Raw genomic sequence first — 24,520 nt, forward strand, 5'->3', positions numbered from 1 at the left:
TGATTTATTTTGTATTATCTTCAGGCCGTGTAGCACACATTTCTGCTTACCATTTTTCCATCATTACATTGAACCAAACATGTGGCACTCATACTAATGACCTATATACACATATACAGGACGCATTGAATGATTCCAGTACAGAACCACATGCACCCTGCCACAAACCTCATCCTTAATGCCTAGTTTTTAGCTTCTTGCTATTCATCATATATTAACCCAAAAAAGAACTTCCCTTCTACCCATGGCAGTCTAATCTCTTCAAGAGCTGTTGGTGGAACTTTTATGGTGTATATTGACCTGATCACATTTTCCCAATGTGCTTGACTCCTACAAAGTGATCTAGCAGCAGCTTATGAGGTATGTGTTGAATTGCATGTGTATAAGGGAGAAAAGAAAAGGGTCTATGTTCAATATGGTAGCTAGCAAAAACTGAGAAAAGGTGATCAGCAAAACAGCAAAAATACTAGAACTACTCCAAGCTGAGAAGACCATCAAAAATAATGAAAGAACATATTAAATAGGTTTTATTAGAGAAAACACTGAGATTGCCATCTTCAGTTTGTACAACACTGTGATTCATGGGGAGGAGAATGGAGAAATGAAAAAGATAAGTGAGAAAACTAGGAGAGTCCTAAAAAATAAACAAGGAAGCTAAGACAGATGAAGGATGTGTGAATATTTGGAGGCAGATATATGAGGACCAAGTTCTTGTGCTGTTCACACAGACATTTGCACAAAGTAGCTGCCACTGACTGTGCTGTCTGGTTTTACACCTTCAATAATTTGAATGTGAGACTGCTGTGTCCTTCCAGCATGCGCAGAGATGTCTAGGGATGAAAATTGTGTGTGCATGAAAACATGCTGCTGGTACTTACACTTGGGAAATCTGGGCTCTGAAGCCACTTCTTGTAATTTCCTTCTATGAAACTGATTCAGCTGCCTTTTGTGGCCATGGGACCAGCCACCTCCTCTGTACCCACCCCAGGAAATGAGGCAGATTTATGCAGCTGCCACCACATCAGAGCCCTGCGTATTACTGGTTGTGAGGTGTTTGCACAGTAGGCAATGACAGGTTGGCTAAAGTGACGGGAAGCCTCAGCACAGCCAGACTTACAAAAGGTAGTAAAAATTCAGACAGCTGAAGAAAATTATTGAATTTTAGATGGACTTTGAGAAACTAGATGAGTTCAATGGCTGCTCTACCATTTAGAAAGCTGTAAGATTACTGGCTGCTCTGGAAGCAATGTTTCAGAGCCTAAAAATAGGCTGCTTATACCGCTCCTTCTGTTTCCCCAGGAGTGCCGAGAACATTCAGTACTTATTAAAGAAGGCATTAAAAAGAAGTTGAGGTTTGCATATTTCTTTCTGTGATTTCCCTTTTGAAAAATACCAGAATAACCATTTATAGCTACTCTTCTTGTGGGGACTTGGATGGCATCAGAAAATGGAAAGGAGGGGATATGCCCCTTGTTGGGTCACACTGCTCGCTGCTGCGATGGGTCTGTTGGTTCCTGTTCTGCACCCAGACATGAGTACCCATTCTCATCCTGATCCTTTCTCATCAGCTTTCCTGCCACAGACATAGGAACTGGCTAACATCTGAGGCCATGACCCACAGAGGAGGATTAGGGAAAGTACCGTGTTCCAGAAAAAAGGCAAAAAGACAATTGCCAGCCTGTGTCATTTTTGTAAGCCACGAGAAAGTAGGTCCCAAGGGCTTTCTTCTAGATTGTGATGCAGAGGATCCAAACTCTGGACCAGCACTAGCAGCCCAGAGATGTTGGTCACCACAGTGAACTATTATGGTTAGTGTGTCAAAATGTCCTCAGGGACATTAGACCACAGAATGCTTCCATGAAAGCTGATTCACAGAAATACATAGCCAATGCCATCTACATCTGCATGTTATCCAAAACCTTGTGGCTTATATTTGCCTTTCGAGTTCTTGTATCTGGTGTGGTGCCATACACAGAAGACCCAAGGATATGCCTAAGACTTCCCACAATGGATTTAACAGAGACGAGAAGAGCAGGTCATTCACAAGCTTTCAAGTCCTGGAAAACATCTTTGTATTTTACAGCAACAACTTGGAATTTGTGTTTTAATGGAATTCAGTTTCTGGGAGTGACTGCTTTGGTCTGCAAATATTTTTCCTTGTAAAGGCACTTATCAAGATTGATTTCCCCATGGATCTGGAGTCTGGGTGAAAGTTGAACAGAGCAGCTTTGGCTTCACACAAGCTACTTGCTCCATGGCCACGAAGGAGCATTTCAGGTTTCAAGGGTGTAACAATGTCTCATCAGAGCCCTGATGATGGGGTCAGTGGAGCTGGCCTGGCTGTGCCATGTGTACCACTGGGGGACAGGTAAAGCAGTGGTGCAAGGTAAAAAAGCAGAGATTGTTATTGATTCCTTCCCAATTTGTGGGCCCTTTTTTGAATCAAAAATGAACTTCCTGCATGCTCAGGGCCTGCTAACTCTGTGAGCATAAATTGTGCATTTTTAGGAGCACGTAGTTTATACAGACAAAGTCTTGCATTGCACAGACATTGGAGTATTTCCACAGGCTCATACATATAAGTATTTCTTCAGCTATATACCCAGTCCTTGTCTCTGAATTGTGACACTAGATGTGAGGAAGTGGAATTCACAAAACAGAAAAAAAAATAATTAGATAAAGAATAAATTAGGGCTATTTCATCCCAGGGCCTTATGCCTGTTTAAGGCATTTGGGAAGGTGGGCACTTCATCTCTGCTTGTATGAGCCAGAGAGCCGAAAAAATGAACCAAGGAATTTAAGTCTCCTCTGGGAACCAGGCAATGAAATCTAAGCCTATGCTTCTGAAGTGCTTTGCCAGTAATTGGTAGCTGATTTTTTTTTTTCTTTTTATTAATTTCTAAAGAAAAATGTTTTCAAATCTCTGATAGTTTCTGCACTTACAACTTTTTTAAATTACATCAATAACTAAAAAAAAAAAGAGGTAGAAAATATGAAATGTCCTCTATTTAGTAAAACTGCACCAGTTTTAGGTAAATCAGTAGCATTTCCCTGCAGAGCCTCTTTTTATATTATCTGTATAAAACTCTGAACAACCTAAAAGTTCCCCTGGTATTATAAGGGCTTTTGGCATTTGCAAAGGATCTTCAGGCAAGCTGCTAAGCTGTGATGTTTTCCTTTGTAATTGGTACTAAAAAATATTTCCTTCTACTTGTGTATCAGGTAGACAGGAAAGAAAAAATGTAGATCCAAAATTAGAAGGAGCTTAGCAGTATGGATTAAAAACCCAACACTGACATATCAATGCCACGTTTGGGGCTGGTGGTAGACTTAACTGAAAACATCTCTCCAAAGTTAATGAATTTTCTAAGTACAGGGGAAAGAGTTTGCTAAACTGGACTAAAATGTTCCATCTCTCTTTGGCACGCACATGCTATGCTTGCAGTATAATAGCTGTGCTTGTGCTCTCTTAGCAGCTACTAGTAAATATAGGTAAAAGATCAATGTATGTACAATACAAGGTAGGTATACTATACTTACTTATACTTACTTCCTATTTTTGGCATAAAAGCTTTGTTTGCTATGTCAAAAGTCACTTTGTATTTGAGTGATGACTCCCTTAAGGGCTATTACTGTGTATCTTGTATAATCCATACACATGTGCTTCATGGAACTATTTGTAAGGTGTAGCCATAAAATAAAATGTTATTTATTTTCTAAAAGGTTGCAGGAAAACACTATCTATGCCACAAATTATATCAGTGGTTTCTAAACTACTTGGGCCTAAGGACTGCTGCCAGCTCATAATGTCTCTCCTAGACGACCACACAAAGTCCTCATTGTTGTGTGTAATTGAGAGCACTGCTGATGTGGTTCCCAGCTCTCCCTGTGGGCTACTTACTGCATCTTCAAGGGTCACTGCTAAAAATTGCTGCTGTAACACCTGTGGTTATTGAGCTATTTTGAAGCCTCGAAAATCATGGTCTCTGTTCTTCATTTGGACCCCAATAGGGAAACTTGGAGCGCAGAAAGCCAAGAGCATGCCATTGCAGTGTGGGGCCCCACAAGTTCTAACCAGAGCAACATCAGCAGAATATTTTTTTCCTTTCCAAGCTGGAGAGATGCAGAGCAAACTCTGAGTTGTGTGTTCCTACAGTGATACTTGTATTGAATTAAATCCCTCAGCCTGGTGCAAGCACTCTACCTGAATTAATTTTTAAATTCAGAGCTTTTCCCCACTGTGTCTTTCCGTTTAGCTGACTGTGGTTATAAAATTGTGCCGAGCATACAAAACAATGAAAATCATTTTACTAGTGTGCTATTTACATAATACCATGCTATTAACTTAAAATCTAGCCAACATAGAAACAACTGAATACTTTCTCCTCAGAATTCCCAAGTTACTTCAGCCAACCCACATAGCAACCCCCACATTCATTAAGTCTCTGTGATGGTTTTGAAGTCTAGCTGTGGGACAGCACAATTATTTATTTTCTTCCCCTTCCCCTTCCCCTTCCCCTTCCCCTTCCCCTTCCCCTTCCCCTTCCCCTTCCCCTTCCCCTTCCCCTTCCCCTTCCCCTTCCCCTTCCCCTTCCCCTTCCCCTTCCCCTTCCCCTTCCCCTTCCCCTTCCCCTTCCCCTTCCCCTTCCCCTTCCCCTTCCCCTTCCCCTTCCCCTTCCTCTCTTTCTTTCTTTTTCTCCCCTCCCCCCCTTTTTTTTGGTAACTTTTTTGTTATTTATTTTTTGCCAATTTCCACATCATGGCTTCTTCTGCTGCTCCTCCTCTCCAGCTGGGGTCTCTAACAGATCTGTAAAATGAGATACAGTGAGGCATGGAGTGGACTCGAAGCTCTGTGGGACTGATCCTGCTCCTACTTTGCCCCTGCTCCTGCCCTACCTCTGCCTCTGCTCCTGCTCATTCCATCCTCCCAGTTCCTCTTACAGGATGTCTCTCTCCTGTCCCTCAGTGGTGTCACCACCACTGCTGGCTCTGGTCCTGTACCAAGGTGGCTAGCAGAGGGCCCATCAGTTGCAGCTGTCCCCTGTACCCTGTACCACAGTGCTGCTGCCAGCCTCACTGGTGTTAATTACGCATCCAGCAGCTTTTATGCGTAATGGTAGAACAGCAGTGCTCTAAATTTAGACAGGTCAGGAGTTTGAGAAGACAAATGGTGTCAGTCCATGGTTGATGGGCTGAACAAATAACATGGGACAAGCTTGCTAATGGCAACAGTGCTGTCGTGTGTCAACTGGGCCAAGCCTTGAGCAGGTGATGCTCCAGTCACCAAAGGGTGGACTCTGCTCAGAAAAGGGAGGTGCAGGAGATGATGACACTGCTTTGGCTAGGTAAAGACTATAGAGGTAGAAACCTGCCCTCAAATAAGAGAACTCTACAGCAATTTAAAATCTCAACCTTTGACTAAGATTGACTTTTTGACTTGTATTTTTGTTGTTGTTCTTTTTTTTTCTTCTTTTTTTGACTGATTGACTTATTTTGACTTTTTCCTGGACATTTCTGTCAGTGCTTTAAAATATGACCTGTTCTGTGTCTTGTTTATTCTGGAACTGGCCTATGATGTTGTACCTTCACCTTTGTGCCTGCATCAGTTTTGCAGAGCACGTGGAGTTGGGTGTCTTGGATGGCTTCTGCAGATTGAATTTACTGAATGCAGCTCACGTTGTACCCTGGCTGGAGCACGCGGTGTGTTAGCACTCCTCAGAGAGGCTGTCTGGAGAGAAGGGTGTGAAAATACAAGTGAATGAAACAAAGGAAGAGTAGTAGGAAGATGGAGGAATGTGGATGTTGCAACATCTTCAATTTGGAAAAGGCTTCTTCATCCTCCTTTGTCTGCTTTATCAGAAAGTCAAGTGGCTTGAAGTTTCCAGAGACAGCCTGCAGGTAAGATTTATAAAAGTCACTGACCTACTAAATCTCGTTTTGGTGCTCTGTGATAATACATTACTGTAGGATTTGGGCATCTATTCCCCTGTCTATTTGCTCATTTTTCTCAACCCTTTCTTTCAGAAACTGCAGTACTGGTACCCACAAAGTTGTACCAGAATTTAAGAGAGTGCCAGAATCCTGACCTTTCATGTTGCCTACATTTGCCTTTCTGTTCAAAACTAATTTGTTTTTGGATGGACAAGGTTATTCTTTAGTCTGATCTGGTCTGTAGAATTATGCTAATTTGTTACAAACTGAGTTTTTCATACGTTTGCACATTTCAGAATTTCTGCTAAGCCTATAACTATTACAGCTCTAATTATTCTGTCATTTGAATGCTTTTATTTCCATTTTGGCATAATTGGCTATGTGATTGTAAAATAGTTACTTTATGACAGTGTTTTCCTCGACAGGGTCCTCTGACCCTCTACCAAGAAAATAATGTTTCTCCTTTCTTCATTACTGCAATTACATCAGGAAGCAGTAGCTCACTGAATGATATAAAAGTCACTGAGTGTTGTTCTCTAGAAAACCATTTATCCCTTTTTCCATGGCCAGGCAGAAGTTAGTAGCTTGCTTAAAGGGATTTAAATTTTACACTAGTGAAAAGCCATGGTGGCAAATCATCCTGATGTACAGAACTTGCTAACCTGCTGTCTCTCCTACCTGGCAAGTCTCATGACAGGGGATTGACCTGCCGTCAGATCACACACTGGTGACATCAGTGCCACCAAGTCCATTGGCAGTGCCTGAAGATCTGATCCACAGTGAAGTGCATCAGTGGTGATAGTTCAGGAAAGGAGCTCGGTTCTTTGAACTGTGTATTTACTGACTGGAAAACCATTTCACTCATCACACAATTATTTTATCTGCTTGTTTTAAAACAGTCTGTGGGAAGTAGGTAGGTTTTGAGCATAGGACAAAGGGCTAATGAAGATGCTGTCCTACTGACAGCTTTGCCTGTGTGGGAACTGCAGAGTTTCTTGCCCTTTCGTTCTTCATTGGGAGGGATCAAATCCCACCCCAGTGGCTCCAAGGTATTTCCATGAAATAGAAAAAGACAGCGAGCAATTTAGGGAAAAGTGTCCTGGAGAAACACTGGCATCAGGGCTTTCTCCTGCCATGGCTGACAAGCACATTTTCTGAGTAAGTAGATGGGATTCATTGCACTATGTCATCATAAAGTAAACATAAAACTGGCCAAAGAAATTGCATCCTGAAATTGCCTATTTCCTCCTGGTGATTACAAAACCAATGTAAAGTTACTGATACTAACTCAGACCTCTTCACAGTAGACATCTCACATTAGATGCTGAGATGCCCCCCTTGCTATGGACACACTGCCACATGATGGACATCCAGGTGAGGATCAGTGTTGTGTTTTTCCTGTTCTTCCAACAATCCTTGTATTCACAGGTCCCCTGGACAGATTGTGAGGTAGTGCTGCGTTGACTTATAATGCTGGCTGAAATAAAAGTTATTCATGGGAGCAGTAACGTATAGTGAGTGATTTAAAAGGCTGTAATTGCTCATCTGTAAATTCTGGGGAATCACTCTCTTACTGAAAATGCTCTGAAGATCCCAAGCAAAATCTATTTTTTTCTCTCAACTGGAAACAGATTTGTCTGATAAATGTATAATTGCTGCGCCATGCTAAAAGATGTTTTAGCTGTCAGGAATATTGTGATAGCAGAGGCAGGAATTCAACACAATGTCTTAAATACAGGGCCCAATTTCCTACCTAATCTGAGGGCCAGATATAAAAGGGGCAAGGTTTGAAGCGGCTCGTATTTGTGCTCATAAGTTGAATCCTGCTTGCATTCTTCATAATACAAGGGGATTAAAAAGCAATGTTACCACTCACCTAGGGAACACAAGCAGGGATTTCCAGCACTGGCAGAACTCTGAGAAATTTTGGTTGTGGTTCAATTTCAGTCTTTTAAGTATAAGTGCTTACCATTTCTGGCAGGAGCAGAACAGCTGGAAAGGGAGTGATGTTTCCCTTTTTCCGGTCAGCGGGGACTTCACCTGCTTGCCAGGACTTTTCAAATATGATGGACAGAGGGTTGGTAACTACACAGAACCATAGAATCATTAGGGTTGGAAAAGACCTCCAAGATCATCTGGTCCAACCATTCCCCTACCACCAACGTCACCCACTGACCATGTCCCTAAGCACCAGGTCCAACCTTTCCTTCAACACCCCCAAGGGACAGTGACACCAGCACCTACCTCGGAAACCTGTTCCAATGCCTGACTGGTCTTTCTGAGAAGAAATGTCTCCTCATTTCCAACCTGAACCTCCCCTGGCACAACCTGAGGCCATTCCCTCTAGTCCTATCACTGGTTATCTGTGAGAGGAGGCTGATCCCCAGCTCCCCACACCTTCCTTTTAGGTAGTTCATCAGCCAACTCCCTCAGGACCCTAGGATGCATGGCATCGGGCCCCACAGACTTGAGTATGTTCAGGTTCATCAAGTGGTCTTGAATTCGATCTTCACTCTCAGTGGTGGGGACTTCAAACCTCCCTGTCTTGAGGTTTGTGGACTTGAGAGATGTGGGAAGAGTGTTTGCCAGTGAGGGCTGAGGCAATGCATCACCTGTGTTAAACATCTGGGATACCAAGGCTTAGGGGAACATTTGACATTCTGCAATGTGATAGAGCTACCCTCTGGCACAACCGCAGTGCAAAGCAAGCTCTTGCAGACATTTCAGAGAAAAAATGCACATGTGAGTATGTATGAGGAGAAGCAAATGCAAGAGTGGCGTGCTTGGCTTCTTCCCAGGCAGGGCGGGAAGAGCCTGGCCCAGGCAATGGACACAACGGTAAATGCAGTACCTGAACCTGAACTGGAAAAGGACATCAGGTCTTTGGACTGAAAAAAAAATATATTCCTGTTCAATACATAAAGTATTTTCGTTAAGAAATTGTTGGCTACAGTGTAGCAGAAAATTGCCTAAATTAAATCATATGGAGCAAGTGACCCTGCAGTCTGCTGATAAATTATAATGCTCTGGTGTCTGGTCTGGGAAATAAACTAATTTCCATTCTTGCAAGGGTTGGAGACAGACATATGTATAACAGAAATACATCTATTAGCAACCACAGAGGAAGCTATATATCTATTAGAAGAGCTGTCTGCTCATTGCCTGAAGTACTGCTAGCTGTCTGAGCAGCAGAGCAAGATGGGGACCAGCCCTGTGCAGCAGCAACACCCCCACCCATGGGTGTACCAGCACCACAGCTCTCACCATGGCAGGGGTGCATCACTGAGCAGCAGAACCAAGGTGTCCTGGCACTTCCACCTGGGAATAATTTGTGAAGCTTGGCTCCTGGGCAGCTCAGAGGGGAGATCAGACAGCTGCTTGACCACCCATCTTCTCTGCACTACATCGACGCAAGGCAGAGATCCCCTCTTCTGAAACCCTCCTGCAGTGCTTTTGGCAAAGGTTTGGGCATGTGGTGTGCTGTGCGAGTGGTCCCCAAGCAGCAGCACTGCTGAAGCCTTGTTTTCTTGTGGGCTCCATTTTGTGCCTGAGCTCCTGGGTGGAGGGGGCATGCCAGGGAGGAACCCAGGTCATGGTCCATACAGGCAGCAATAGGCTCTCTTCCTCATGTGAGTTCAGGAAGAGTTAGAGATGCGGTAGCTTTGATGTTAAAACCACTCTGTGAAATCTTAAAATCAGGGTATTGGGGATGGGACAGGCAGACAGGGAAATACAGCATATTTATGTAAGTTTCCTGTCCTTTGGAAAGCAGGCTAGAAATGATAATTCCTGGGTTTGTTGCAGTTTCTGATCTTTACAAGATTATTTCAATCTATGATCCCCATTCTGATTCCTGCTGTGGCACTGAAAAATGAAATACTTCCACTGGTTTTATTGGAGCGAGCCTAGATTTTCACAAAAGCAACAAAAATCATGGTTTGTCCCTTCTATTTCTTGGTAACTCTTTTCTCTCTTTTACCATTTTTTAAACCATTTTACAATTTCTTACATAAAACCAAATAAACATTTTAAGATAATTTGAATTATTATTTTACTGATGCAGAAGTAAAAATATGGTGGGATTTTTGCTGCTTTAATCCAGCAGATATGAACAGAGGGAGCTCTCTCTCTGTTATTGGAAACCTTACAATATGATGCCACCTTCAGGGTCAAGAGGACATCTGTGGGCATTTACATTACTGCCAACAGCAATGTGACTTTTATGATAATGCAATTGCATCTTTGTTTGGAAATGAAAATAGCAGTCTCCTGTTCACTGGGATCAAACATCAGGTCTCAAGAGTATTTCGCAGACACAAGGCCTAGCAGTAGTTACTTAAAAAAGAACTGAGTGCTACAGACAGCAAGATTGCTTTTGAAAGAACATTGTATCCTTGGCAAGATGGTATTGGGCATAATGCTGCCACATTCCTTTTTTTTTAGATTCCAGATAACATATTTACTAGAGAAACAAAAGGGTTCAGTAGTGAGAGGACTGCAGAATCTTTAGCAACTTAAGGTATTTATTAAGTCTTTGAAAACATTGTCATCACATCAGGTTTTGTCATCAGACTTTCATGAAAATATATTAAATTATTTGAAGAATGTTTTATCTAAATGTTTCACATCCCTTAAGATTTAAAAATCAGTTTTGTACCAAAGGAAAGCAAAAGGTGAACTATTCATCTATATTTATCAGTGTGTAATAAATGACTGAGTCCCAAATAGGATTGCAATTAAAGTTTACAATTTATTAAACGAATAGAGACAAGCAAACAGCGCTGGGTGCACTGGGAGTCTCTGCTCCACTAAGACACACACAGGTTACATCAGGTGGCTGTTTTTTATGCTTCTAGGCTAATACATATTTATTACTACTTCTAGAAAAGACAGGGTTATTATAATTAGTTCCCAGAATCCAAACCCTCCCACTGGCACATGCGTATCAGTCTCCGGTGGTCCCTCTGGGGGTCTCTCGTAGTCTTCCTCCCAGGCTTTTTCCTTGTCCTTCTCTTTTGTCCATCTTGACTGGGTGTCAGAGACTTGCACAGCATCCCATGCAAGCTTTGTCTTTTAGTTGTCCTTAAGCTTTCCCCTTCTCCTTAATCTCTTGGCCAGATATCACAGACTTTCATAGTGTCCCATGCAATAGTCATAATAATTATCAGTTATTCTGAAACCCCTTTGTTCTCTTATCCCCTAGCCCCGGGCCTCAATGTTAACCCTTCAAATCCCCTATTGACATGAATTGCTGGACCATTCCTTTGCAAAATGCAATAACTATATACATTAACCACTCTGTTTTTCTTAGACTTGTGGTTATATAAGGGTATGTAAAACAAAAGGTCACATTTCATGATACCACGCGGCCCTAGCATTGTTCCATATTGACAGGAATCAGATGAACACATTTCACAAGTGCATATCAAAATCTTAATACAGACACCTGAAAAGTAGTTCTAACCTTTGATAATCATTTGAGGTACATGGAAGTATACTGAAAAGTTTTGCAGTTTTAAAGCTGAAACAATCAAAATTACTGGTGTGTTTTGAACGTTTACTCCCCTGTATTGAAGGCACAACTGATCAAAACATGCTACATCTGAACTGAAAGGTTGCCAATCTCTAGGTACATCAGAGAAACTTTGAGACATTTCAATCAAAACAAAAAAAACATGACATGAATTCACAGTGGATGATATTTTTTCCCTTGATAAGCCATGCATTGCTTCAGTAATTCTGTGCTGAAGTTCTTTGATGAGGTACAGCAATATGGGATATGGCTATGTTAAGTAATAGGTCCATGCCTCTAGTTTCTCAGAAAAATCAAGATAACTTTTTGTTTGCAGTCCTTCAGAGATTACACTCATTTTCTCAGTCTTGCTGCTTCCCCTAAACCAGTACAACTTTTAAAACAGGGACAAATGAGAAAAATAAATAAATAAATAAATAAATAAATAAATAAAACAAATATAGATCCATCTTATCTCCAGTTCAATCCACATGCAAGATTGCTGGGAGCTGTGAAGGGCAGGGATGAACTGTTATGATACTGCAACAAGCTCAATTCAAGCAGGAACATGTGTATAGTCCTTTCCTCAAAGCCCACATACTCTCCTTGAAATCTCCAGAGGTATTGCTGCCACCTCAGAAAATGAAAGTCCATGTGGTTGCTAGCAAATGTATGGTATTCATAAAATCATCAATGCCTGGACTGCAAGTCCAAATTACTGAGAAATCTTCAGAGGCTGCATCTACTTTATCAAACCATTCATCACAGCAGGAATGAGTCAGGGGAATGAAGCAGCTGCTGACGAGTCCTCACATCTACAGTGCTGGTGATTCTTTTTTTTTTTTTTTCTTCCCTTGGACTAGATTCTGTCTAGTTCTTTGGAGGAACAGTAGCCCCTTTGTATGTGGCTTGAAGCTTTCCATGGCTTTGGTTGGTGGTTTGGACTCTTGTGTCCCCCCAACAAGTGGGAATACCCCTGGAGCTTCTAGGCTGGTGCCTCCAAAAGACATCTGCTGAAATTGCACCCAAACTGCACCACTGTGTGGGAAGCTGACAGATGGGGAAATTTCTTCAAAAAAGCATTACGACTGTGAGTGAAGGCCTTGGTGTTAACACAGGTATGGATAACCTTGAAAACATTTTACAATGTCATCTAGAAAATATTTATTGGCATGACCTTAAGAGGTTTTATATAGCTGGAAAAAAAGACTGCACATCAAAGACCTAGATTATCTTTGTGGATATTCTCCTGGCAGCAAAGGGGTTTATTTTTAAGATTGTTTGCACCTTGGGTAACTACTGAAGGTAATGGCTATGTATGGCATATATGAAGTTGTCTAGCTACATCAAAGTAAAAACTACTTGTGTTTGGTCTTCACAAGGTTTTTAGATGGTAAGATGGTAAACTTCAATTGGAGATATAACTAGGAAAAATAAAGCATTTTTTTATATTGGTGATTCAGTCTGCATATTTTACAGTGCTCTAACAAAGGTTGTTTGCTAATATAAACAGCCACTTGTACAGGTTTCACTTTATCATCTTAATGATTCAGATTGTAACTCAGATTGTTAGGGAAAAAAAAAAAAAAAAACCAAAATTAAGGTAGTTTCCCCTGCCAGGACAAATTCTGACTCAGCAATATAAGCTATATTAAATGCAGCTATTCCCACTGATTTCACTCAATCTCACCTAAGTTTCTAATATATTTCTTAGCTGAGATAAAGTATTTCCATGTGAAATGAACTGGGTTGATGTGAAAGAAATAGTCATCAGTGAAGTTTATCAGTCACTCTGTCATGGTTAAACCTGTAGATTAGAAAGAGAAAAGGAGATGGAGAAAGACTGATCCTTAATGTCAGTGCTTGTTTATAAAAATTGAAATAAGGGAGACTAACTTAAACTCATGTCAGACAAAGGGTTTATATGCTCTCATAAGATTATACAAATATTTATAAACTTAAATTTATTCAACTTGTGCAGTAATATTTTATGTGCAGCCAAGTGGCATTCAGTCAAATCCAACATGTTGTTGATTACCATGTTTTTAATCATCTGCTGGAAAATTCGTTGTAAGTATTTCTGAGGTTTGGTACCACAACACTGATCCTACCTTATGGTTTATACACATTTCCAAAAATAATAATGCTATTGCTAATTTTTTTTTTTTTTTTTTTTTTTTTTAATCCATACAATACTGGAAAGCTAAACAGGACTGTGCAGTAATGAATTATGAGCACTCTGAAATAGTTTTTGTGAAAAGCTAAAAATAGGTCTTCAACTTCTGCCAAAACTAAATAAATTATCTTAAGTCACTGATGAAATTTAGGACTGTTTTCCTGTTATCCATTTATGTGAATTGTTGGAGTTATTTAAATTGAAATTGCCTTTTAATGTGCAGAAATAGACTTCTGCAGTGTTTGGTAACCAGAGAGGGACCTCCTAATACTTCTTTCAGAGAGTCTGTGAGATCTCCATCCCTGGAGATATTCAAGATGTGCTGTAGCTGACCCTGCTTTGAGAATGTCTCTTGGACCAAGCAACCTCCAGAGACATTCCAACCTTCCAACCTTTCTTTTCCTTTTTTTTTTTTAAAAAAAATATTTTTTAAAATTATTTATTTATTATTCTGTGATTCTGTTTATTACCAGTTCTAAGATGTCTGTTCAAAGTTTGAGACTGTTAAACTTTAATCCATAGCCAAAATAGTGATTAATTTCCTTTACAGAAAACCTTATGGAAAAGGTCACAACTTTAATCAGTCCATCTTTTTTTTTTTTTTTTCCTACTCTATTCTGATACTTCCCATCAGTATCTTCCTTTAAGAGGGAAAATGTCTTTCAAAATAAATCTCATTTGGAATATTTCCTTTGGTCAAGGATTAATTTCAGAAGATTAGTTTTCTTCTTGTGTTGGTATCTAATAAGAACAGTTGTGGAGACATTGATAGAAAATGCAAGTAAAGGAAAGGAGTGCTGTGGAAACTAGAGAGCTGTATTTTTTAAGGAGCTGAGATCTTGATTTGATTTTTATTATCTTGCTGATTTGGACTAAAACTTCACATTTCAAAATTGAGAATAAAAGGGAAAAGTGTTTTTTTTTTTTTTCCCATGTCAATCAAAATGTTTCATTTCTGTTTTCTTCTTTTAATTATAACCTTATACATAGCATATGCTTAACCAGACTTAGAAAACAAACAAACCAATAAAACCACAACTTAAAACATAAGGAAAGAAAGGAAAATGCAGAATTCTGCAAATATTGGAATAATGTGACTTAATATTGTTGAACACCTTCCCCTTTTCGCCCTTCAAATTAGAATTTTGATAAAATTGCCACATTGTTATTAAACATTTTCAAGTCAGCTATGTTTGTGTTTTCCAACAAATCCGTCTTTTGACCATATCTAAGATACAGTGTGGATGGAGAACTTGGGAGGCATGGTTTTTGAGGATAGCTTGGCTGTGGTTTCACCATATTACTCAGTAAAGTGCCTCACTCCTGATATCTGCTTCCTTATTCATAAAATATGGATAACAGCAGCTGCCTCTGTGAAAGCTCTTGAGTAATGTGATAGAAACCACCCTATGTAAAAAGAGGTTCTTCCACACCACAGTCAACCTTTGCTTTATATCAGAAGCTCTTTGGAAGCAAACACTTTCCTTAGGAGAAGTCCACCTTTGAGAGCTGAGAGAGATCAGCCAATGTTTTAAAAAAACGGATACCTGAATTTATATGTGTAAATATCTTTTGAATGTGTGCAGACAGACTACTTCTAGATGAGATTTTTCCCCACTAACATCAGTGAGTGCAGCTGAAAAAGGATTTATTTATATGGACTATCTAAATAGTTATTCTTTAAAAAACAAATTAACAAACAGGTATATTTAGTTAATATTTAAATGAGAATTGTCCTTTGTGATGTCTCTACAGGTCTAAAATAATCTAAATGTGGGATCTTTCTACCCTATTAATGCAGAGAATGAGTTTTGTAGAGTAAAGTACAGAGGTGCCTGGTGGGACAAACTGCAGCAGAACTGGTCACAATGCTTCTTCATCAAATATTGTCTTATTTCAGGTATCATTGGAAGGTGCTGGAAAAGTCCAGACAGACTGCCTTTCACTTATAAATTGTTTTGTTGTTGTTGTTGTTTTTCTTTTCTTTTTTTCTCAATGCCTAGCTGTGAGCACCGAAACTGAGGAATGAGATTATCCCCCACAGTGTATGTTTCCATCATTTTTATCCTTCTGCCTTCCCAATTCAGTTCCAGCTGTCTCTGTGTTATCTGTCCACTGTTCCTGGATCTCCTCAGGTCACCAAAAGACTGTTAGGCTTTGGCAATTCCCCTCAGCTCATTACTCCCCTGCCCTTCTGGCTGCTTTGTCCATCCTGCAGTGTTGGAGCCTCTTTCTGAACTCGTCATACTCATAGACCCTCAGATACAAGCGATCAGGAACTTTGTGATTACCTTTCTTTCCATTATTGTTCTTTAGGAGTTTGACCTCATCCCTCCATTACATGGTGACTGACAGTTATCCAGCACTTCAGGCATTTACACGACCGTGGGCATGGGGTGCTTGGGCTCATGCAGGCTCCGGCAATCAAAGACGTGGTGCTTTCACAATTTGTTAAATGCCATTTCACCTCTTACAATAGCAGAGAGTTCCCTGGTAATTATCACGGAATCACAGAATTGTATGGTTGGAAGGGACCTCAAGAGATCATCGGGTCCAACCCCCCTGCCAAAACAGGTTCCCTAGAGCAGGTTGCCCAGGTAGGCATCCAGATGGGTATGAAAGGATTGCTTATTCTCTTTTCTAATAACAAGCACAGCAGCTTAAGAACTTAAGAGATGCTCTTCTGGGTCATTTTACCTAGTACTGTGTCTCCAGCAGCAGAAAATAGTGAATCCTTGGGGAAAGATATCAGAGCAAGGCAACTGTACTGGCAATTACCCGCAGGATTTTCATTGAGCAATAGCAGTCCTAGGCACCTCATGAGCTAAGAGGGCATAGATGTTTCAAGGCTTTTTTTTTTTTTTTTTTTTTTTTATGAGCTCATTTATACTTTTCACCTTTTTGACTATGACAATGGTATAATTGCACACTGTACAGAAGAAGTACTTTTGTTGGAACCTGCTGATAGATGAATTTGCAGGATATACCTGTGTTCTTATATTAGGAAAATGTTGATTTGTGTGAATACAGAATGAATTTTGTCACCCGGTACTTGTCTTTCACATCTCCTTTCACCCCTCCATCTTCAAAAACAGAGTCGTCATCTACCACACAGTTTGGCTGGCTTATTCATGCAGTTTTACAAAATTGCAAATCTTAATCAATTGTTATTTGTATATTTATCTCATAAGTCACAAGCAGTCTGGTTGAAGTACAAAGTTTAAACTTTGTCAGAATTTGGGTAAACAGCTATTATTTTATTATTTATCTGAGAATAAGTATGTGTATTCTGTTCCTCGCTGAACATGTATTTCATATGCTGTTTTCTAAGACTGCCATTGTCCAGTCAGAGAACAAAAACCGTACCATGCAATTTAAGCAGCGACTAGTCAAAAAACCTTTTGAAAAATTTCTCCTGTTTCTAGGACAGTTTTTTAGGATATTTTCATTTCAGAATTTCAAAATTAAATTCAAAGTTTTACATGCTTCTGCTATTTTGATATTATTCCTTGTCACTCAATAGCAGAGTGTGACATACTACTTGGCACTACTATTTGTATCTACACCAAAAATGTTAAGGGCAACTATTGCACTATTCATTTTTTTCTGCCATTTTAAAGTTATAGATGTACACCACAGTTTGCTTCTTTGCATCAGGAATAATCTCTGCCTTCTTTACTTACTTTCAAATTCTTTGAAAACCATCTAGAAACACTCTTCTTTGTACTATTATTATTATTATTTAATATTGCTCTGGATTTCAGCTGCCATAATTAGAACTGCAAATTTGTCTTGCAGCAACCTCATGCAGAACTTCAGTACTCAATATATATAGTTATTCTCAAGTGCAAAGTTCAGACTTTTTCTGGAAAAAAATTAGCGTATGTATTTACAATATAATCAGTTCACTGCAGCTGTCCTGCAGTTTTATAAAAGTGAGATTGTCTCACTGTGCACTAATGGACAAATTCTTGCTGACATTATATTGAGTGTAAAGAATGTGCAAACCCATGTGAAGGATTATTTATACTTTACCATGTGCTATTAATAGCAGAACTGGGTAGCATTTGGTTTTAACGATATATGAAATCACTGTCCCTCTCAAATCAAACACATCTTGTATAGGTAATTGCAACAACAGCACAGCTGGACTTCTGCACAGCCTGAATCACCGTGCTGGCTCTTCTGTGGTTATGAATGGTCGCAACAGAAGACATCTATTGTGCTGCAGTCAGCAAGGTCAGAGAGGAGCCTTCAGCTCACCCAGGTGTTTTCTAGTGGCCCTCAAACAGGCATCTAGCTTTGGGATGCCTTAGCTGTCTTGCTCTTGCTGATCCACTAATTACACTGACAAGACTTCCATCCCCATTGCTGGGAACAGCCTCAGGGCACATGCAGGCACCTAAATTCAGGCAGAGCAATCTTGAACCAAACCCTCATTTAGCTGTGGACAGTGTGCGTGGTCTGCCTCTGAGCTACTGACAGTGGAGAAAAGCAAGCATTTTTAGAGTGAAGTGACTGTAGATTGCTGACATCTAGATTGGAAAGTGAGCAACTGTGCTCTAGAAATACTTGGATTTTTTTTTCCCTCCCTTCTAGTTATACGAGGGATTTGGAATGTTTCTTATAAAATATGCAAACATTGAATCAGATGAATCATACATCAAGTTTCTAAGATTTATATATTTATTTATATAGTATTCCATTAGACATATAGTATGCTCAGCAAAGATCTCTAAAATGAATGGAACTGAAAGACTGCTATGTGTCTCTTCTAAAAAACATGTATCGGTGGAATATTTGGAGCCTGTAATTTTTTTCTGTATAGAGATGACTGTTCTCAGTGTTTCTTTTCAATGTATTTGCAGTTAAAGAGTGCAATCTGGATGCCATCTGATGCTGTTTGGCAGAAAGAATTAGAAAAAGAGCTTTGTACCTTCGACTTTAAACATCTTGGTGGTAGGCCCACAGGTGCTCTGTAATTCTGCAATACTGCAACCAAGAGATCATAAAGTGTGAGAAGAGGAAAAGGCAGCAGAAGAAAAGGAAACAATCTGAATCAGCCTATTTTAACAGCACTAATTCAATGCTTGTGATTTCTTTTTCTTATGGTAATAAACACATAAAAAGCTACCTAAATGCATAAAATCTCGTTGCCAGTGATGGAGAAGAAACAATCCTTCCTGGGAGCTTTTATTAGCAAAGACATTAAGCAGTTCCTTAGCAGGAAGGCTCAGGCAGTGCATGAGCGCTCTGCTACAGCACTTTCCAATATAAACTTTCCTGTTTACATTTTTACTATTACAACCTAACCATGACTGTTGTCATGCATGCAGGTTTAATAAAAATTAGCAATAACTTTTGTAACCCAAGGCCTGAAATGACAGTCTGTAAAGAGATACCTTTATTAGTTTTCCATGAGTCATAACATTTATGTGGGGCTTAATCTGTTATTTTCTTTTTCAACCAAAAAGGCTTCCAGAAAGTAATCTTTTATTAGTATAGGTTGTAACATGAAAGAAAAGGACATTCTGCCTGACTTTCAATTTGTCTGTATCAGGAAAAATAATGAAAAAATTATGTTGTTTGCATTAGGAGTGACAGCAGATGACATTCATTTAATCATGAGATAAATAAACTAAATACAACCTCAAAACACTCTCAGAGAGTGGTGAAACACAGAAAGCCTCAGGGAATAAAACTAACTGTCCTTTATAACAGTCACCCTTTTAACAAGATACCATAGCCTCTTTCTTGTGCTTTTTCTTTGTTTGTTTGTTTCCCCCTCCCTGCATTTTCTTGCTCAAATAGTTGTTTTACCTTGGACACAGCCCTGCTGGATGTCAAATGTGAAATCCCAATGCCATCTTCCAGACGATGGCATCATGTACCGTTGTCCCAATTTTTAAAAGGGTTTGTAGCAACCAGCCTCTGCCATTAACAGCAGGATTTTGAACAACCTTATCTGGCACCAGCCTGCCTGCTGTCTGCTTACCTACATCAGTGCTGCCAGGATCAATGTGCCAGGGAGAGTTGTCTATGGACAGATATTCACATTACTTCTTCTCTAGACCTTATGTCCCTGTATGGGACAGCAGAGGTGGAAGGTGCCATTTGGGATGTAAGATCCTTCACCATATGATCTAAAATGCTCTTCAGAGAGCTTTAAGTCAAAACAGATGTTGTGGTTTCCAACTCCTTTATCAGGCTGCAGCAAGTACACCAAAATACAGAAGTCTATTTTTCATAAGAATAATTTTCAAACTATCATTCAAAGCTTTAACTTCTCTGTCTGTGGCTATTTAGTCCCAGTTAACCTGTTACAAGACTTAACCCAGATGTCCTTCAGGTGGTAAGTTCTTTAAGCAGCAGGATTTTAGCCTGGAAAAAGCAAACCCAAACTTAAAAGGCTTTGATATTCCTTTCAATGAATGATCAAAACATAACAGCATACCTGGACCTTGATACTGTGGCTGGTAAAATCAATAGCACTCCTCTTATTGGAGCAAAATCAGGACATTACCTTGTTACTCAGAGGGGAAAAAGAAGTTGAAACACAATTATGCCAGGTGATGTCACCTAAGAGTCATATTCTCAAACATATCCCTTTATGTTCCACTTGAATTAGAAGTACCTGCTCCCACTGACCAAATAACTCATCTTCTGTTAGTGGGAAAGACTCTGCAGTTCTAAAATCAGTCTTTCAAATAAGCAAATAAGTACGTATTCATAAAAGAATATCAGAGCTCTGCCTTTAAAAGGCAAGCACACAGAGAGCTAAAAATTGCTGTGAAAGACAGCAAGGAGACTTCAGTAAGGACAGCTCAATGGCCTCCAAAGTAAATGAGATACAGGCTGGACAGGGCTGCATGACACATCCCAGCCACTCCAGGCATACAACAAGGCACCAAAGCAGACGCAGGGGGCTTCTTTCTTACGGGATCACTCCAAGCAGCAACTTTTAGGCAGATGGTGTCACTGCTGAAAGCTGTGAAAGAGCCTCCATTGGATATAAGCACACCAGGGAACACGAGCACTTATTTCAGGGGACCGGTACCTTTTTGGGGGTAAGCAGCATCCCTTCCCACTCTTACCTTGCCAAACCCCAGGAGAAATGTATGGTAAATGTAAGGTGTTACCTGGGGGAAATGCATGGCTTGGTAGCCTGGGCACTGGGCAATGCCTCTGCATTGACGTGGGTTCTATGTATTTTGATACAGAAATTAAATAAAGCCAGAGCTGATGAATATCTCTGTGGTCTCCTACTAGATGACTAGGCAAATGTTTGTCACTGCAGAAACCTAATCATGAGGACCACAGGCAAATGTTGGTGTTGCATAACTGCTTGCAATGATGCAAGCTTCACTGTTTCTCCCCCAAATTAGCAGGAGTTCAATTTAAGTTATGGTCTTGTGTATAGGCACTAAAACAATTAGTTCCCTTCTGCTCAGATATCCATAAGCCAGCCTCCATGCCAGGCTTGCACACTGGAGCATTTAAGAGAGATGCAGTGTATTTACAAAACAGAACATGATCTCTTCATCTCCTGACTGATCTGATGACAACTTTGCTATTGCTGCCAATGTTTTAAAAATCTGTTGGTTTTCTTTGCATTAAGAGGCTTAAACAGAAATAGTTATCTAAGCCACTGATTTGCTCTTTAAAAATTAACAGAAAAATATTGTAAAGGGAAAATAACTCCTTTCTGCCTTCTCTGATGTGCTGCCAAAGGCAGTGACTTGTCATTGACCTAGTAGAGCTGTCACCAAGACCTATTCTCACCCCAATCCTTGAAGAAATATTTAAATTACAGAACATGAAACTTTTGAGACCTCTCAAAAGGCAGTGGCTTTAGATCCAGTGAGAGAGAAAAGGTTATAAATTGCCTTGTCTCATTAGTATCTTGTCTTCAGCTGTTTACACAGAGCTAGGAGAATCTTCTTTATGCAGGGCAGACAGTGCTGGGAAAATATTCTCTCGGATGCTTACAGTCCAGCCACAGAATCATCTGGAGGAAAATGGGACATTTCTCCATGCCTCCTCTTTCTCCTCCTGTCAGAGGGCATGGTGGTGACTTCTCACAAGCAGCCGTCATTTCCTTTCAATGGGGGCTTGTGGAGGAGACAGATCTCTGCTTCTCTAGTCATATTTACCACATAGCATTGTTTTTTCCATTGACTTAAGATCACCTTGCCTATGGAAAAAAAAAAAAAAAAAAAAAAAAAAAAAAAGCCTGAATTATTAACTGTGCAAGAAGTGTGGGCTGAAGCATGTGTTTCTTCCTCCTACGGTAGTTAAAGGAAGTAATTCTCCAATCAATAGAGTGCTATATTGATACTATATTGAATTGGTGTTGATGTTTTATTTCTTCCAAAGAATTGTGGATATTTTTATTTTAAGAGCAACTAAAACAAACAAATTAACACACATCTAAAGCTTCAAGTCCAACTTATCTTCATTGGCAGTATGGTATAAACAATTATTTAGGATGCCAGAAATGTTGTTTCTTGTTCCTATGTGCATGTGTTTAATCCAAAGCCCAAGGATATTTTCATCAAGTAAAACAGGATTACTTCTGCAGAAAATGGAGCAGGTGCATAAATTACAGAGTTGGAATAAAATCCATTTCCTACATGTTCTGGGATTATGATGCAGCTCCTCCATTAATCTTCATTATTAATTAGCATATAGGAAGAATTCCCTTCCAGAGCTTTGTCAAATTAGTGTTTCACTGACTTCCTGCTATGTGAGTTATGTTTGTGTGCTTGAATAACAACGTGATACACATCGGGAAGAAAGAAGATAGGATCAGGATCTGGTATGTTCTTTATTTTGATTTAAATTTTATTTTCAGACTTTTGATTCAAATATTTGTTAAAATTTGGCAAAAAGAACCCAGAGAATGTAAGCTTTAACAGCAAGGCTAGGACCAACCCTAGTGGCTTGTACAGGTGAGGAGACAAAGACTATGCTTTAACATTATTTCTTGAAAATCATTCCAGAATGGTGGAATGACAAGAAGCAAATGAAACTGAATCGGAGGAAGGAAGAGGTGAGGTGAAGAAACCAAATATGTCAATGTATGTGATATCTAGGGCTGTACTCAGCCCATTGATGCTTGGTTGCAGGCACTAGCTGGGACTATGACCCTTTGTAACCAAAGTCGGAGGATCCTCTACCACACCAACACCAAGGCAGGTCCTGCGCAAAGCATGACAGCAACAGCAGAAGGCCTGCAGGGAAATAAGCAGACCCAGTTGTGGAGACATTTGGACCTCAGCCTCTAGCACCCGTGGAGACGCAATGCAGTGCTGCAGGAGATTGCTTGTGTGGAAAATCTTGGTGAGCCCACTCATGAAAGTGGGCAGAGGGAGGTGTACTGTGAGCCAGGACCTTCCCTTGCTAGCACCCACGCTCACCAGCACCCCCACACAGGACTTGAGTCCTGAGGGGCCTGTAGGAAACGCATGTGCCAAGTTGCTAATCCTTCTTAGCATGATGGCACTTACCAACAAATGTGAAGCTGAACAGCTCCCACAGTCCTTTATTTGTCTAGTCTCTGCATGGACAACCAGCCCCACTCTGCTGTCTATAGATTTGGCTCCACATGACTTGCTCCACAGCATAAATCCCCATGGATTTTGGCCCCATGTCTCCGAACAAGAAGTTCATCAGCTGTCTACTGACGCAGATAACTTTTACCTTCGGCAATTTTCCAGAATCCACATTCTGGAGCACAGCTTTAAGGAAGACACTGGAGTGAACAAACAGTCTGTTCTTCTCATATGTTTCTTGGAAGACATGGGTTTCTAATCCCACAGATTTGGGCCAGTCTTCCCTTCTGGTTTGATTGGCTGTAGAGAACCAGAGCACTGCTGGGACCACTGGCAGGCAGGGAAGGATGTGCAGGCACAGAGCAATGGATCTGCCTCTGCCTTTGCGGTGTACCTCTGGAGACCATCCAGCAAAGTCATTGCTGTTTCGTCTGGTTTTATGTCTTTGCAATGAAAAAATGTATTTCAAATACACTGTGTGACCCAACCTCATATGGTCACACACACCAGGAGTAAGGACACATTTCTGCTGAGGATGTTTGTCTAACTATAGCATTTGGTGGAAGCTGCTGACAAAGCTGTGTGCTCCTGAGACTATATTTTTGTCTCATTGTTCATTGCAAGGAAGATGCCATCTATTTAGGAGGCCAGCTGGAAAGGCAGGCTGCTGGCTGGGGGACAGCTATTTTGGTGTCATTCCAACCCCCGTACCTCCATTCTTTCTGTGGCTGTGGACACTTTGTTGGTTAGGCAGTACACATGGTGCTTTCATACACCACCAACAAGTTGTAAGGAAAAGCCATAAATTGTATAAGTAAAATAAATTTAAAAGCCTGATTCCAAATCCAAGCAAGACCGAGGTTTTATTTCTTTTTTTTCCAGCAATATTTCAGTTTCTGTACTTGCTCTGCTACAGAACTGGACAGATGTTTATGACAGTCACAAAAAAGAAAACTGGGGCAGGCCGCACCAGGACGTCTGAGAAGCTGTTAATATGATTTTATGTTGTTATTCTGAAGGGCATTTTCTGCTGCTCTCAGCACAATATGGTGACTGGCCTTTGCAAGATGGAAAACATGATGTATTCTTACTTCATCCTAAATAACAGTGCAGCCAGCATAAGAACAAATCCCAGGAAGGGCAAGCAACCCGCAGTTTTTGTACGTGCAAGGAAATTCAAGTCTTAGACCTACAAGAGGGCCAAAATGCCACCTAGCAAAAATGTCACCTGGCTTTGAAGTAGGAAATTGCAGCTCTGGTAAAAGCACCCTCCTCTGGCAATAGCAGGAAGAATGGCCCAGCAGGGTGAGCAGGGAAGATGGAATACCACGGGACAAGTGGGGACAC

General features: G+C 40.4%; 1 long non-coding RNA gene across 1 annotated transcript in view; it reads right to left on the bottom strand.

The window, feature by feature from the left end:
- Positions 1-13,059: 13,059 nt before the first annotated feature.
- The window catches only part of LOC116487361, a 28,071-nt gene continuing 16,610 nt past the window's right edge, over positions 13,060-24,520 (bottom strand). Inside the window, exons 2-4 of the long non-coding RNA XR_004253074.1 lie at positions 21,452-21,813; positions 18,556-18,611; positions 13,060-13,250 (exon numbers count right to left, since the gene is read on the bottom strand). This is a non-coding gene — a long non-coding RNA (uncharacterized LOC116487361). The remainder of the gene's footprint in view (positions 13,251-18,555; positions 18,612-21,451; positions 21,814-24,520) is intronic.

This window comes from Aythya fuligula, chromosome 3 (genome assembly GCF_009819795.1).
Source record: "Aythya fuligula isolate bAytFul2 chromosome 3, bAytFul2.pri, whole genome shotgun sequence".
Classification (NCBI taxonomy): Eukaryota; Metazoa; Chordata; class Aves; order Anseriformes; family Anatidae; genus Aythya; species Aythya fuligula.